Source organism: Budorcas taxicolor, chromosome 16 (genome assembly GCF_023091745.1).
Source record: "Budorcas taxicolor isolate Tak-1 chromosome 16, Takin1.1, whole genome shotgun sequence".
In the NCBI taxonomy this organism is placed as follows: domain Eukaryota; kingdom Metazoa; phylum Chordata; class Mammalia; order Artiodactyla; family Bovidae; genus Budorcas; species Budorcas taxicolor.
In genome coordinates this window covers 71,335,588-71,352,098 of record NC_068925.1, presented here as the reverse complement: position 1 = coordinate 71,352,098, position 16,511 = coordinate 71,335,588, and the positions used below count along the sequence as shown (strand labels likewise).

General features: G+C 38.6%; 1 protein-coding gene across 1 annotated transcript in view; it reads left to right on the top strand.

Moving 5' to 3' along the window:
* Nucleotides 1-16,511, top strand: part of RPS6KC1 (ribosomal protein S6 kinase C1) — a 211,964-nt gene that overhangs the window by 131,869 nt on the left and 63,584 nt on the right. The gene's annotated exons all lie outside the window — the stretch shown is intronic.

The following is a 16,511-nucleotide window of genomic DNA, read 5'->3' as shown; positions in this document are numbered from 1 at the left end:
TATTGAGGAGAAACAGTTCAAATGACGGTGGCTTTCTCACCAGAAATCATCAAGGCTGTGCGGACATGGCACAACACTGGAGTGCTGGAGAAGAGCTGTCAACCCCGTTTCTATGTCTTGAAAAATAGTGGTCAAGAATGAAGGGGAAATCAGCCCTTTTGAAGGCTGAAGAAAAGGGTGAAGCAACACTAAGGGAATTTGTCACTTGATAATCTGCTGTGAGAGAACAGCTTAAGTAAGTTCTCTAAACAGAAAGGAAATAATAAAAGCAGGAATTCTGAAATATTAAGGAAGAAAGAGCAAAAGAGTGAAATACGAGTGGATGTTTTCCTTTCCCTCTGGAGTATTCTAAGTTGTTTTATGGTTGAACAAAAACTATGCTGTCTGATGTTCTTTTTTTAAGAAAATCATTTCTTTATTTTAATTGGAGGATAATTACATTACAGTATTGCGATGGCTTTTGCATACATAGGCATGAGTAGGCCACAGGTACGCCTGTGTCCCCCATCCTCCCACTCCGCCCCGCCCCATCCCTCTAGGCTGTTACAGAGCACCAGCCCTGGGTGCCCTGCTTCATGCGGGCCTGATGTAGTTCTAAAAGTGTAAAGAGAAAATGTTTACGATAATTATAAATGAAGGAGTATAAAGGAATGTGAGGTTTCTGCACTTCATTTGAAATGGTAGAATGATGACACCAGTAGGCAGAGATGTTGTTTGTATCTGATGGCTAGAGTGAGCAATAAAAAAGGTAGACGCGGAGAGAGAGACACTAAAAAGCGCTCTAGATAAACCAAATGGGATTCTGAAAAGCATTCAAGTAACCCACAGGAAGGCAAGAAAAAGAAAATAGAAAGAACAAAGAGTACAGACAGAAAATGTAAAAATTGGCTTCAGAGCAAAGAAAATTAACCGGAGACAGGAAAATTATACAATGATAAAAGGGTTAATCCACTAAGAATATGTAGCAGTCCTAGACATGTACTCACCAAATTTAAGTTTGGTATATTATTAGTACTATACTGATAATACAAAAAACTGATAAAACTGAAAGGAGAAATAAACAATTTCACATTTGTGAGATATGGTGAAAGTGGTGCTTAGAAGGAAATTGACAGCATTGAATGCGTATGTTAAAACTGAAGAAAGATCTAAAATCAATTATCTAAGTTTCCATCCTAGGAAATGAGAAAAAGAAGGGCAAAATAAATAGGGAGTCGCCCAGTCATGTCCCAACTCTTTGCAACCCCATGAACTGTGGTCCACCAGGCATGGATTCAGGAATCCACTTGCAATGGAAGAGACCCAAGTTCGATCCCTGGGTTGGGAAGATCCCCTGGAGAAGGGAATGACTACCTGCTCCATTATTCTTGCTTGGAGAATTCCATGGACAGAGCAGCTTGGCGGATTATAGTTCATGGGGTTGCAAAGAGTTGGAAATGATTGAGTGACTAACACTGGGTCTTCCCAGGTAGCACTAGTGGTAAAGAACCCTCTTGCCAGTGCAGGAGATGTAAGAGACATGAGTTCGATCCCCAGGTCAGGAAGATTCCCTGGAGGAAGGCATGGCAACCCACTCCAGTACTCTTGCTTGGAGAATCCCACGGGCAGAAGAGCCTGGTGGACTACAGTCCATGGGATTTCAAACAGTCAGACATGGCTGAAGCAACTTAGCAGGCATGCACAAGCAGAAGAAAAGAAATAATAAAAATTAAGGCGGAAATCATAAGAATTGAAAAACAGGAACTCCAAAAAGAAAAACCCAAACCTGGTTCTGTTAAAAAGTCAATAAGCTTTTTACTAGGTTTACTAATAAAAAGAAAAGATACACATTTTTAAGATCAGAGATGTAAGAGAGAACCTCACTTTAGGCATAAACCTTAAAAGGGTAATAAGGGAATACTGTGAACAGTGCTATGCACACAAAATTGATAACCTAGATGAAATGGACCATTTCCTTTAAAGACATAGTCTGCTGAAACTCACACAAGAAATATTCAATCTGAGTAGGTCTATATCTATTAAAAAAAATTGAACCAATAATTAATAAGCTTCTAGAGTCGACAGCATCAGGCCTAGATGGATTCACTGGTGAATTCCACCAACATTTAGGGAAGAGATTGAACCAATTCTATAATTTCTTCCAGAAGATCGAAGCAGTGGTCATACTTCCTAACTCAATCACTGAGGCCAGTGTTAGCTTAAAAACAGAAGTAAAGATATTACTAGAAATGAAAGTTATAGACCAATATCTCTCATAAACATAGATATAAAAAGCCTAAAAAAATATTAGGAATTTTGAATCTAATAATGTATAGAAAGAGCTATGTACTATGACCAAGTGGTATTTATCCCAAGTGTGCAAGGCTGGTTTGACATTTCCAAGTCAATTAATGTTATCCAGCATATCTACAAGCTAAAGAAGAAAAATCACATCATCCTCTCAATTGACTATAAAAAAGCATATGGCATAATCCAATACCCATTCATGATAAAAACTCTCAGCAAATTAGGAATCGAGGGAAAATTTCCCAACTTGATAAAGCACTTTTACAGAGCTCCTATAGTTTGCATCATCCTTAATGCTGAGAATCTTGAAATTTCCCTCTAAGATCATGATCAAGGCAAGGATGTCCTTTCTCATCCCTCCTTTTCAGCATCCTACTGAAAGTTCTCACGATTGCAGTAAGGTAAGGAAAGGAAATAAAGATACAAAAATTGGAAAGGAAGAAAGAAAACTTCATTTGAAGGTGACATGATTGTCTATATGAAAAATGCACCCCAAAATACTATTATAGGAAGGCTGCATGATACATGGTTAATGTATGAAAGTCCATCACTTTCTAATATACCAGCAGTGAACAAGGGGAATTTAAAAACTCAATATCACGTATATCAGCACTTCCAAAAAAATGAAATACTTAGACATAAATCTAACAAAATATATACAGCTTTATATGAGGAAAACCATAAAACTCTAATGAAAAAAATTAAAGAAGAGCTAAATAAATGGCAAGATAATCCATGTTCATATGTAGGATGATTTGTTACTGTCAAGATGTCAGTTCTTCCCTGCTTGATGTATACAGTTAGTACAATCTCAGTCAAAATCACAGCAAGTTATTTTGTGGATATTGAGAAAATGATTCTAAAGTTTTAATAAAGGAACAGATGTTCCAGGAAATCTAACATAATACTGAAGGAAAAGAACAAATTCCGAGAAGTAATTCCACCTGAATTTAAGACTTTCTGTAAAGCTATAGAAATCAAGACAGTGGTATGGGATTGGTGAAAGAATAGACAGATAAATGGAACAGAGTAGAGTTAGAAATAGATCTACATGAATATAGTCTAGTGGTCTTTGATAAAGGAGTAAAGGCAGTACCACGGAGAAAAGATAGTTGCATCAGCAGATGGTACTGAAGCACCAAAGCCAGTGAAGAAAGGGGCCCGAGACGCAGGCCTTAAGGGGGCCCGAGACGCAGGCCTTAAGGGGGCCCGAGACGCAGGCCTTAAGGGGGCCCGAGACGCAGGCCTTAAGGGGGCCCGAGACGCAGGCCTTAAGGGGGCCCGAGACGCAGTAAGGGGGCCCTAGACGCAGGCCTTAAAAGGGCCCTAGACATAGACACATTGAAAAGAAATGAACTCAAAGTGGATTGCAGACCTAAAGAAAAACACAAAGGTATAAAAATCTTAGAATACAACATAGGAAAAAATCTAGATAACCTTGGGTATGGCAGTGACTTTTTAGATATAACACCAAAGACATGATCCATGAAAGAAGTATTTGATAAGCTGGACATCATCAGAATTAAAAACTTCTCCTCTATGAAAGACACTGTAAAGATAATGAAGACAAGTTATAGACTGGGAAAAAATATTTGTCAAAGCATACATGATAAGGAATGTTATCCAGAATACACAAAGAACTTGTAAAACCTTACAATAAGAAAATGAACAACCCAATTAAAAATGGGCTGAAGACCTTAATAGGAACCTCACCAAAGGAAATCTACAGATGTCAAGTAAGCATATGAAAAGACGCTGCACATCCTACATCATCAGGGAAATGTAAACTAAAACAGCAATGAAACACCTCTAGATACGTGTTGAGTTGCCCAGTCATGTGGGACTCTTTGTGACCCTATGGCGTGTAGCCTGCCCGGTTGCTCGGTCCATGGGATTGCCAAGGCTAGAATACTGGAGTGGGCTGCCATTTTCCTCTCTAGGGGATCTTCCTGACCCAACCCAGGGATCGAACCCGCGTCTCCCACAAGTCTCCTGAGTTACAGGCAGATTCTTCACTGCTGAGCCACCAGGGAGGCCATTAGAATGGCCAAAATCTGAAACACTGACAACGCCAAATGCTGGCAAGGATGTGAAACAATAGGGACTCTCATTCATTGCTGTCTGGGAGTATGAAACGGTGCAGTCACTTTGGAAGACATTTGACAGATTCTTACCAAACTAAACGTACTTTTACTGTATAATCCAGCAATGGTGCTTTTTAGTTATTTACTCAAATGAGCTGAAAAGTTAACATCCACACAAAAGTCTACATGTGTATATTTATAACAGCTTTATTCATAATTGCCAAAAGTTGGAAGCAACCAGATGCCCTTCATGGGATGAATAAACTGTGGTACATCTAGACAATGGAAAATGATTCAGCACTTAAAAGAAATGAGCTATCAAACTGTGAAGATGCGGAGGAACTTTAAATGCATATCACTGAGTGAAAGATGTGCGTGCTGCCTGCGTCAGACTCTTTGCAACCCCGTGGGCTATAGCCCTCTAGGTTCTTCTCTCCGTGGGACGCCAGGCAAAGATGCTGGAGTGGGTTGCCGTTTCCTCCTCCAGAGGATCTTCCTAACCCAGGGACTGAACCTGCATCTCTTCTGTCTCCTGCGTTGGCAGGCGGGCTCTTTACCACTAGTGCCACCTGGGAAGCCCAAACAAGTAAAAGATACAGACCTGAAAAGGGTACGTGTTGTATGATTGTAAGTGTATGACATTCTGGAAAGGGCACAAAGTCAGGGAGACAGTAGAATGATCAGTGATTACCAGGGATTAGGAGGAGGAAGGAAGGATGAACAGGTAGAGATGGAATTTTGGGGGGCAGTGAGACTATCCTGCTTGATATAGTGGTGGATACATGTTGTACATTTGTCAAAAACCATTGAAATATCAAGAGTGAACTCTAAATTGTGATCTTTGGGTGATAATAATGTGTCACTGTAGGTTCATCAGTTTCAACAAATGTACCACTGCTGCAAGATGTTCATAATGGTGGAGGAGCTTGTAGGGCGTTTGGGGGCAGGAGGAATGTATGGAAACTTTGTACTTTCTGTTCAATTTTGTTGTGAACCTAAAACTGCTTCAAGAAGCTAAGGAATAGTTAACAATAGAGTTGGATTGTGCTGATAACATGATAACCACAAGCTGATTTATGCATATTGTTGAAGGGCATGTAGTTTAGCCACAGTTTTTATACATGAAATCAAAATAGACTTTGATTATAGCTAGTAATATTATCTTTAAAGGATGGCATCTAATATACCTGTTTTTTAAAACAAGGGACAGCTACATGTTTGATAAACACACACACATGCATGTTGGTTGTTTCATTATGTTCAATACTTAAATATCTTGTTCTTTCTCTTGGAAACATACGTCTTAACTGTAATTGAATATATAAAAATGAATTCTATACTTGCAAAACCCTTTATCTGTGATATTAATGCTAATATATTAGATTAATAGAGTATTTTTTTATTCTAAAGAACTCATTCTTTTTGTACTTAAAGTATGATTATCTAATATATTTTTAGGGATAGATTTGTATGGGCAGTTTTATAATATGATAACCTAAGTAATTTTGGGATCAAGGAGCTAGTTTCATTTTACCTCCTAATGGCTATTCAAGCTCAGGGTTAGAAAGGACTTTAAGGTCATCTGACCCAATGAATTACAGATCTTGTGGCCCATCTGTAGTGCCCCACTGAATGGCTGCTCAGCTTTAGGCTCTTTTTATTTGTTAATTTAACAAGCTTCTTTTGAATGCCACCATGTGACAGCCACTGCTGGGTGCTGTATAGGACTTGTCTCTTCCTTTTAGTCTAGCAGGAGAGATACAGGTCAGTATGTAAATTCTAAAACAACATGGGAAGGACTATAAAGAAGTGTGAGTAAAGACTGAGCTACTCAATGTCTCAGTCAGTCATTCCATTTTACACAATTGAAACTCTTAGAAAGGCTTTTTTGTTTACTCTTGAGCCAAGTACTGCTGCTTTAGTCCTTAGTACTGCCCTTCTCCAATAACCATTTTTTAGTTATTTCAAGACAGTGTGTTGTCTTTCCAGTTGGTATTGTTTTTCTTTTTGTTTCTTCTAGTTTTATTTTGCTTAAATTTGACCAAAATTTCAATCTGTTGAAATATCTTCAGACTTTCCTTGTACACACTTTTTGTTCCTTAGGGTTAATAGATTGGTTCCTTCTCTCCCCGTCATGCTCCTCTTATTTTTTCCTATGTCCCTGTCCTTATTTTTTACATTTATTACTAAACCATTTGATAAAACTTTAAAATGTCTCAGTACCATCCGGTGCCTCAGACAGTACTTTGGATCAGTGGTTTTCTCATAGTCGTCTCTCTCGGATTCCTTCTTTGCTCTTCTCAAGTCTGGATTGGTTTGTTCTCTTGGTCTTCTGCATAGCTGCCCTCATCACACTTTCACTTGTTTTCCTGGGAATTCCTGCCATCAGTCTTCTATATTGAATTCCAGTTCCTGACCTTTCCCCCACCCCCACCTTCTTTCTGCTTGCTGGAGGCCTTGTAGGCTCTTCTTTCGGACCCTACTGTTTCAGAATTTCACAGTGATTTGTTTTGGTGGGATTTTATTTTATTTTAATTTGTTGAGTTGGGCGTTTGGTGACCTTCAATTTGGGAAATGATACAGATATTTTATTAGGAAACCTAATAGTTTCAGTATCTATATGTCTTCTCTTTTAGGCTACTTGGTTTTCTTAGAAAAGAACTTTCCAGTCTTTTACTGAGGGATGTAGTATTAGACCCGCCAGGATTCTGGGAGCCCAGTGGTTGAAGGAGGACCACTGCCCTCACCCGTTTGGTGTGTAGGTCTTCATAGAAGCCCTGTTTTCACTGCCACTCTTCAACCCCTGCTTTAGCTGTCTGTACTATCTGGTTCATCCTGCTGTCTGTCTTCTATCTTTTCTGTCTTCCATCTTTTCTCATCTCCTCTCTTGTTTTCTTTGTAGTCATTATTATGTAGCTTTAAAATTTTCTTTCAGTTCAGTTCAGCAGCTCAGTCATGTCTGACTCTTTGCGACCCCATGGACTGCAGCACGCCAGGCTTCCCTGTCCATCGCCAGTTTCTATAGGGGACAGTGATCTGTATTTCAGAGAATGTTAAATTTAACACATTGTGTGGACCTCTCAGCTTTGTGGTGTCCATGATTTTGATCAACATGTCTTTGTTAACCTTTTTCAGGTTAACAATTTTTTTTTTTCACCAAAATAGGACAAAGAATCCTAGAATATAGCTAGAATAATTATTTCAACTTGACCCAATACCTTCTGGGCACTGCTAGTTACAACTAACCTTCAACTGTTTCAAATCAAAACTTAGGCATCCCAAGTTACTTGTAAGTCTAAAGGCATACACTATTCTCTTTATCCCCCTTTTAATACATAACTATACTTGCCTCTAATCTGATTTTCCTCCAGTTCATTGTTGACACTACTGTCAGAATAATTCCTAAAATGGATGCTTTAGAAAAGTGATCTTTCTACAGCTAATAACTCTCTTGCTAATAAGCCTTTAATACCATCACATAGATTTTTAGGATAATGTTTGTACTTCTTATCTAAGCCTGCAAAGACCATTCCCAGACCACCTCAGCATGCTTCCTTGGGTACAGCCCTGTGGAACTTGTAAGGTACACAGGGTACACAGTTTTACACCGGATGTACCCCTCTACCTGGAGTGACTTTTTTTTCCCCTTCCTCACTTAATTTTGTTTCATTCTGAATTATTATCTTCTCTTGGAAGGCTACCTTGCTTACCTCTACTGTGTGATATTTTAAAATATCTTTTGCTGTGTCTTTTTAATGCCTTGAACCTTTCTGCCATAGCATTCATCCATATTATACTTTAGATTTATTTTTTAAATATTTATTTATTTGGCTGCTCCGGGTCTTAACTGCAGTGTGCAGGATCCTCGATCTTTATTATGGTGTGTGGGCTCTTTAGCTGTGGCATGCGAACTCTTAGTTGTGGCATATGGGATCCAGTTCCCTGACCAGGGATTGGACCCAGGCCTTCTGCGTTGGGAGTGCAGAGTCTTAGCCACTGGACCACCAGGGAAGTCCCTGTGTGGTAGTTTTTGATACTATTTCTATGCTTCTTCCAGCAAGCTTTCACATGCCTCAAATACCAAGTATTTTTCTTCTTTTTTCCTAAAAATTAACATTTTTGTGATTTTGATACAGTATCATAGACATCTATTAATTTTAGACAGGAAAGATAGTCTAAATCTTGGGCAGAAGATAATGTGTCTTTGAAGAGGAAGCCTCTATAAGATGTCAAATACCAGCTTGGTGACTATGTCTTATTTAATTTTGTGTTTTTGACATTTAGCATAGTGACTTAGAAACAGCAGTACTCAATAAATATGTGTTAAAAAAATGAATAAATAAATGAATGATACCTCTCTACTCACATTATCTTAAAAACAGGTAGGGACCATTTATTCTAATTGACCTACCTCCTCACCATTTCTCTCCAGGTCTTTTCTATTTCTATTTCCTCATTCATTCATTAATTCAGAAGATATTTGTTGAGCTCCTCAGTTCAGTTCAGTTCAGTTTCTCAGTCGTGTCCACCTCTTTGTGACCCCATGGACCACAGCACACCGGGCCTCCATGTGCATCACCAACTCCCAGAATTTACCCCAACGCATGTCCATTGAGTCAGTGATGCCACCCAACCTTCTTATCCTTTGTCGTCCCCTTCTCCTCCTGCCGCCAGTCCCTCCCAGCATCCAGTGACTCAGCTCTTCACTTCAGGTGGCCAGAGTATTGGAGTTTCAGCTTCAACATCAGTCCTTCCAGTGAATACCTAGGACTGATCTCCTTTAGGATGGACTGGTTGGATCTCCTTGCAGTCCAAGGGACTCTCAAGAGTCTTCTCCAACACCACAGCTCAAAAGCATCAATTCTTCAGCACTCACATCTATACATAACTACTGGAAAAACCATAGCCTTGACTAGATGGACCTTTGTTGGCAAAGTAATGTTTCTGCTTTTTCATATGCTTCCTTCCAAATCTTTTAATTTCATGGCTGGAATCACCCTCTGCAGTGATTTTGTTGAGCTCCTGCTATATGTCAAATGTGATAATAGCCACTGGAGATATAATGGTGAATAAAACACTTCATCTCTACTCTCTCAGAGTTTATAATTTAGTGGGAAATAGCAGTTAGAATACAATGTGAAGCTGTTTCAGTGAGGGAAGTACACTAGAGTATTATGAGAACATATAAGAGAGGTACCTAACTTGGGGCTCTCCAGAGGCTTTTTAAAGAAAGTAAAGACATGAGAAATGAGTAGGGTTACTCATAGAAGGCTAAAGGAATGCCAGTATACAGAGATGTGCCAGACTCAGAGCTTTCTTTCTGGCTTCTTCAACTGTGAATTTTCTCTTCTTTTTTCCTTCCTGCCTACCTATGTATAGTCCAGTCTTCACGACGTAGTTGAAAGCTTACCTCCTCAACTGTAATATTCATGTTTCCTTTCTTTGAATTAAACTTAGCATTCGTTTGTGTCTTATTTTCACTTTGGTTGCCTTAAATATATTGTTAACCTGTCCTAGAGGGCAGAAAGTATACCTTATTTACCTCTCTTCCTGTCTTTGATAATGCCTGATTAGATATATTGCTGTCTATCCAGTAAGGATGTAATAAATGCTTGCTGAATAGTTATAAAGGGGACAAAAAGAAATAATACATGTATTTTAAGGTTTCACATACTCTGTGAGGCTGCACCTCAAACTATACCGCATGTTCAGGATCAGAGCAAGAGAGGGGTTTTGAAAACTGTCCAAGCATTCATCCCCCTCTCTTTTGCACCATCTCACGGAATACACGTGTAGATTGTTGGCAGGGAAATAGTTGCAGTCAGTGAAATTGTCAGTTTGAGAATGAGTGTTGTGTCTTTGTGTTTCGTATGTGCCTTGAAATATTTTGGAATGTTTTTAAGAACATCAACACTTGGATTTTTAAACTAAATAAATGTTCTAGGTCATATGAAAACACTGTTAAATTTTAATCAGTACCAAAATTTCAACTCCATCTGCTCTAAAAGTACAAAACCCATTTAAAACACTTAATAGCATCTAAAGCTTTCTTGCCCTTGAAGCATTTTATTCTGCATTGGAATCAGGCTGTCTCTGACATTGGTAACTTGGTTGGATACATATGATTGACTTGAAGATGTAGGCTCTGTGTCAACCTGTTACCTTTGTAACGTAGCATTTACTGAGTACACACTACTCCAATTTTGAACACCATATACAAAGTATGTGCATGTATTTGCTATTTTTTAGGAACTTATTTCAATTTCCAGAACCTATAAATTTATTGGAGTGTATTGACAGCACATTTAGCAGCCGAATGAAAATATTAAGGCAGAGTATGAATCACTGTCAGTCTCTCCGTTCAGTCGCTCAGTCATGTCCAACTCTTTGCTCCTTGTTTTCAATGACTATACTATGCTGCCTCTCTGAATATAGACACCTATATGAGGCACTGATAAGGAAAGATGATCAAAGTACACTATTAGGACGGGCGGAAAACAAGCTACTGAACAATATGTGAAATCCATTTGTTTTTAAAAATCAGACAGGTGAAGACGGAGTTCAGTTGAGTTCAACTCAGTCACTCAGTTGTGTCTGACTCTTTGAGATACCATGGCTGCAGCATGCCAGGCTTCCCTGTCTATCACCAACTCCCGGAGTTTACTCAAGCTTATGTCCATTGAGTTGGTGATGCCATCCAACCATCTCATCCTCTGTCGTCCCCTTCTCCTCCTGCCTTCAGTCTTTCCCAGCATCAGGGGCTTTTCCAGCAAGTCAGTTCTTCACATCAGGTGGCCAAAGTACTGGAGTTTCAGCTTCAGCATCAGTCCTTCCAATGAATATTCAGGACTGATTTCCTTTAGGATGGACTGGTTGGATCTCCTTGCAGTCCAAGGGACTCTCAAGAATCTTCTTCAACACCATGGTTCAAAAGCATCAATTCTTTGGCACTCAGCTTTCTTTATAGTCCAACTCTCACATCCATACATGACCACTGGAAAAACCATAGCCTTGACTAGACGGACCTTTGTTGGCAAAGTAATATCTCTGCTTTTTAATATGCTGTCTAGGTTGATCATAACTTTTCTTCCAAGGAGTAAGTGTCTTTTAATTTCATGGATATTTTTTATCAGCACTAGAGTATTAGATGTTTCTGGCAAATACAAAAAAAAAATGTATCTAAAGCTAAGTATAACAGATCATACTTTTGAGTTAATTTTCATCTAAAGTTAACAGTGTCAAATCATTATCCCAAGTGAACTTCAGAATTCAAACCAAAAAAATAAATGGTTTCATTATGGAATTGAATGACATAAGCTGAACTTGGGCCTATAAACCCAGAACTTCAGAGTTTTAACCTCTCTTTAGCATAATCTCTTTGTGGCCTTGGGCAAGTTGCTTCACAAAAACAGAAGACAGACAATCAAAATGAGAATGACAAAGGTGTAGAGATCTAGCTTTTAAAGCATTTAAGTGGGTGTTTTTCCTAGCTGTTCAGCCTTTCCATTTTAAACCTGATTTCTCTCTTTTATATTCTGCCTTCTGCTGTATTTATATCCTGTTTTCTTACAAAGACACACCATGTCCTTTAGAAGCACGTTTTATGAAGTAATAGATGTATAGGCCTAGGAGTTTAAAAATTATACAAAGTAAAATTTTTTTCATGTATTTATGTTTGTGTGTGTGTATATATATAAGACATTTCTGTATAGGTTACTGTTCACTAAATCATTCACTTCACATCCTAATACGAGATATCACTGAGGAATGGCTCACATTCATTGACATTCGGCTAATAGGAATATAAGAGATTTAAAATTCATATTTGTGGTTGAAATAATTACTCCCTGGGTTATTTTCCAGAGAATCACATGTGTTTTGTATTGCTGTAGGGCAGGACTAGATTTAGCTATTTGCCTAAGGATGAATAATCCAGGTGTTGGCCAAATGACTTTTAGATGGGAAGTAGAGAAACATCCTTAAAATCCTTTTTATCTTTTCTGATCCTGATATTAGACTGTCAAAGAAAACACACTTTGACAGCCATATTTCAGTGCCCTTTGGAGCAATGAAATAGTGTGAGAATGACTGGTTTTTGAATTTTGCATACATTACTTGTATTTGCAAATTCTTTTAGCACCACCAAAATATGCTTACTTTTTTTTAAATGTTATGATTCATAATATATTGATAACATTTCTTGGAAGATAAAGTTATTTTGATAATATTTACCTGTCCTGCCTCTTGAGAAATCTGTATGCAGGTCAGGAAGCAACAGTTAGAACTGGACATGGAACAACAGACTGCTTCCAAATAGGAAAAGGAGTATGTCAAGGCTGTATATTGTCACCCTGCTTATTTAACTTATATGCAAGTACATCATGAGAAACTCTGGGCTGGAGGAAGCACAAGCTGGAATCAAGATTGCCAGAAGAAATATCAATAACCTCAGATATGCAGATGTTCAGTTCAGTTCAGTTCAGTCACTCAGTCGTGTCCGACTCTTTGCGAACCCATGAATCCCAGCACGCCAGGCCTCCCTGTTCATCACCATCTCCCGGAGTTCACTCAGACTCATGTCCATCGAGTCCGTGATGCCATCCAGCCATCTCATCCTCTATCGTCCCCTTCTCCTCCTGCCCCCAATCCCTCCCAGCATCAGAGTCTTTTCCAGTGAGTCAACTCTTCTCATGAGATGGCCAAAGTACTGGAGTTTCAGCTTTAGCATCATTCTTTCCAAAGAAATCCCAGCGTTGATCTCCTTCAGAATGGACTGGTTGGATTTCCTTGCAGTCCAAGGGACTCTCAAGAGTCTTCTCCAACACCACAGTTCAAAAGCATCAATTCTTCGGCGCTCAGCCTTCTTCACAGTCCAACTCTCACATCCATACATGACCACAGGAAAAACCATAGCCTTGACTAGCCAGACCTTAGTCAGCAAAGTAATGTCTCTGCTTTTGACTATACTATCTAGGTTGGTCATAACTTTTCTTCCAAGGAGTAAGCGTCTTTTAATTTCATGGCTGCAGTCACCATCTGCAGTGATTTTGGAGCCCCCCAAAATAAAGTCTGACACTGTTTCCACTGTTTCCCCATCTGTTTGCCATGAAGTGATGGGACCAGATACCATGATCTTCGTTTTCTGAATGTTGAGCTTTAAGCCAACTTTTTCACTCTCCTCACCACCCTTATGGCAGAAAGTGAAGAAGAACTAAAGAGCCTCTTGATGAAAGTGAAAGAAGAGAGTGAAAAAGTTGGCTTAAAGCAGCTCAACATTCAGAAAACTAAGATCATGGCATCCGGTCCCATCACTTCATGGCAAATGGATGGGGAAACAGTGGAGATAGTGGCTGACTTTATTTTTCTGGGCTCCAAAATCACTGCAGATGGTGATTGCAGCCAAGAAGTTAAAAGACGCTTACTCCTTGGAAGGAAAGTTATGAGCAAACTAGACAGCATAGTAAAAAGCAGAGACATTACTTTGTCAGCAAAGGTCCATCTAGTCAAGGCTATGGCTTTTCCAGTGTTCATGTATGGATGTGAGAGTTGGACTATAAAAAAGCTGAGCACCGAAGAATGGATGCTTTTGAACTGTGGTGGTGGAGAAGACTCTTGAGAGTCCCTTGGATTGCAAGGAGATCCAACCAGTCCATCCTAAAGGAGATCAGTCCTGGGTGTTCTTTGGAAGGACTGATGCTGAAGCTGAAACTCCTATACTTAGGCCACCTGATGTGAAGAACTGACTCATTGGAAAAGACTCTGATGCTGGGAAAGATTGATGGCAGGAGGAGAAGGGGACGACAGAGGATGAGATGGTTGGATGGCATCACCGACTCAATGGACATGGGTTTGGGTGGACTCCGGGAGTTGGTGATGGACAGGGAGGCCTGGCGTGCTGCGATTCATGTGGTCGCAAAGAATCGGACACGACTGAGCGATTGAGGTGAAGTGAACTGAACTGAACTCTATTTTTAGCTCTCACAATGACAGACTATGAACCTTGAAAAAATCATCATGATTGTTATTGAAATTACTAAGTATACAGAGGTATGAATTGTGTTTACCTGGGACACGCACACACACACTACACTATTGTATTTGGTTGTAGAAGCTGTAGATAGTTGTGCTCAACAGGTTGTGTTCAATGTTGATAGAGGGCAGGACAAATGGGCTTCATTATGACAGTTCCTATGGTATATGAATGCTTAATAATGCCCTAGATTTAATTTATAACTAATTTGCTGTGGACGTTTGGAAGAATTTTAAACTATCTGGGTTAAGATTAGAATGAATTCTAAGTAAATGTATCTGTTGCCATTTTAAAATTAAGAAAAGAAAGATGCTTTATATACTCTAAAAGATATTTTCTATATTGCTTTTTTTTAACTACATTTAAGAAACCAAAATAACCAACCTAGAAATGAAAGATGATATATAAGAAAATTTCATATTAGTTAATTTCTTTTAAGATGAATATGTCAATTATTCAGTATTATAATTGAATATAGCCAGGTTTTTGAGTTTCTCTCTTTTTAGTATTTTAAAAGACACCATGATATTATGTTTCTATATGCAGTATTGTAGTGAATATGATTATTACCTTAAATAAATGACATTTTTCAGTAGCCAGAAATCAGGGTTTTTAATTGCTATTTTGTGAATTTTATAAAATCTCATCTCAAAGTACTTTGTTAGTATTTGAATGGTAGGTATGATGGTACACAGAAAATAAAATAAATCTTTTAAAGCAAAGTACCTTATTTTATGACTGCCTAAAATATATACTTATACCTTTATTATTATTCATTAATATATATATTAATATATATTATTCATTAATATAACTTCAATTTTATATTTCATTTTATTTACCATATGCTTGCTTTGAATAAAATTATAGGAGACTTAAAAAATAACTATCCCCTCTCTTTTAAGGAAAAAATCATCACACTTATTTACTTAAGTAAATTCCATTAGTGGTAGTATTTCTCTTGGCTGTTTGTTCAGCCACTAGAGTCCCTTGTGACCTTGGGTATGTATTTGAAGAGGTGACTGCTGGTTCGTGATGTTCTAAATTTTCTGGTAGCTTGCCTGTTGCCTGCCTCTGGGTTTGTCATCGCCCTTATGCTGACTTAGGCAGTATTCCTTCAGTCTCTTATCTCCAGGCTTTGATGCATATGTTCTGAAGGTGGCCACAGTGACTTTGGGTAGCAGCAGATGGTGAACCTTCAGGCTGCCACCGGCTATACTGGTGTTAAGTTGGAAAGTTAACGTTTGATGAAGAATCAGTAGTGCATATGAAAGAGCTTTCACTGCTGAAATATCTTTTAATTAAAAAATTAGCATACTCAAACCTTTGCAAATGTGTGGGCATTTAAAGAAGTCTAAGATCAGTTGTTTTCTCATAGAGAAATTAGTTATTTACCAGCTTAGTTTTGTGTTGCTTGCTTGTCCTAATGTCGTTCTTTCCCCTTGTTCCTGCCCCAATTTGTTTGTAGTTAAGGCAGATAAGAAAATTAGGTAAACTGAAATGGGTTGTTTTGGGGAATTAAATGTGATTGGATAAACATTTAAACTATATTTTTATTTATGATAATTTGGAATTTAATAACTGGAAAACAATGTGGATCTTGCATACTACTTCCATATAATCCTAGTAGATCAGTTCTGTTGTTTCCTGCCTTTGAAGATATTTCTAGGTTACATAGATGCCCTGAGAACTCGGCCCACTTCAGAATGATATCTCACCTTGCTGTAAGCTGCTTGGTGATGTTTCTGGCTTTGCCATCAATCCACAGAGCAGTATCCTTTGGGATTGTTTGTTCACTTACTTCATGATGTTGCGTTATGTTGGAAATTTTAGCACCAATAAAACACTAATAAGATGCCAAAGAATTTTTTTCTGTTTCCTTTCAGTCACAAAGGTACTTTTTATGCTTTACTGAAAACAGATCCTTGAACTCTCCATCTTTTAGGATAGAGTTGTAAGTATCCATGTCAAATGCTGTTCTTCATACTTCAGTTCTTATCAGTGAAACAACTTCTGTGAGCACAGGACCATCAAGAACAGATTGGTTTCATGGCATAAGGGCAAGAAGTGTCTCTCCACTGTCCATGCTGACGCCCCTGGTGCTGCAGTTT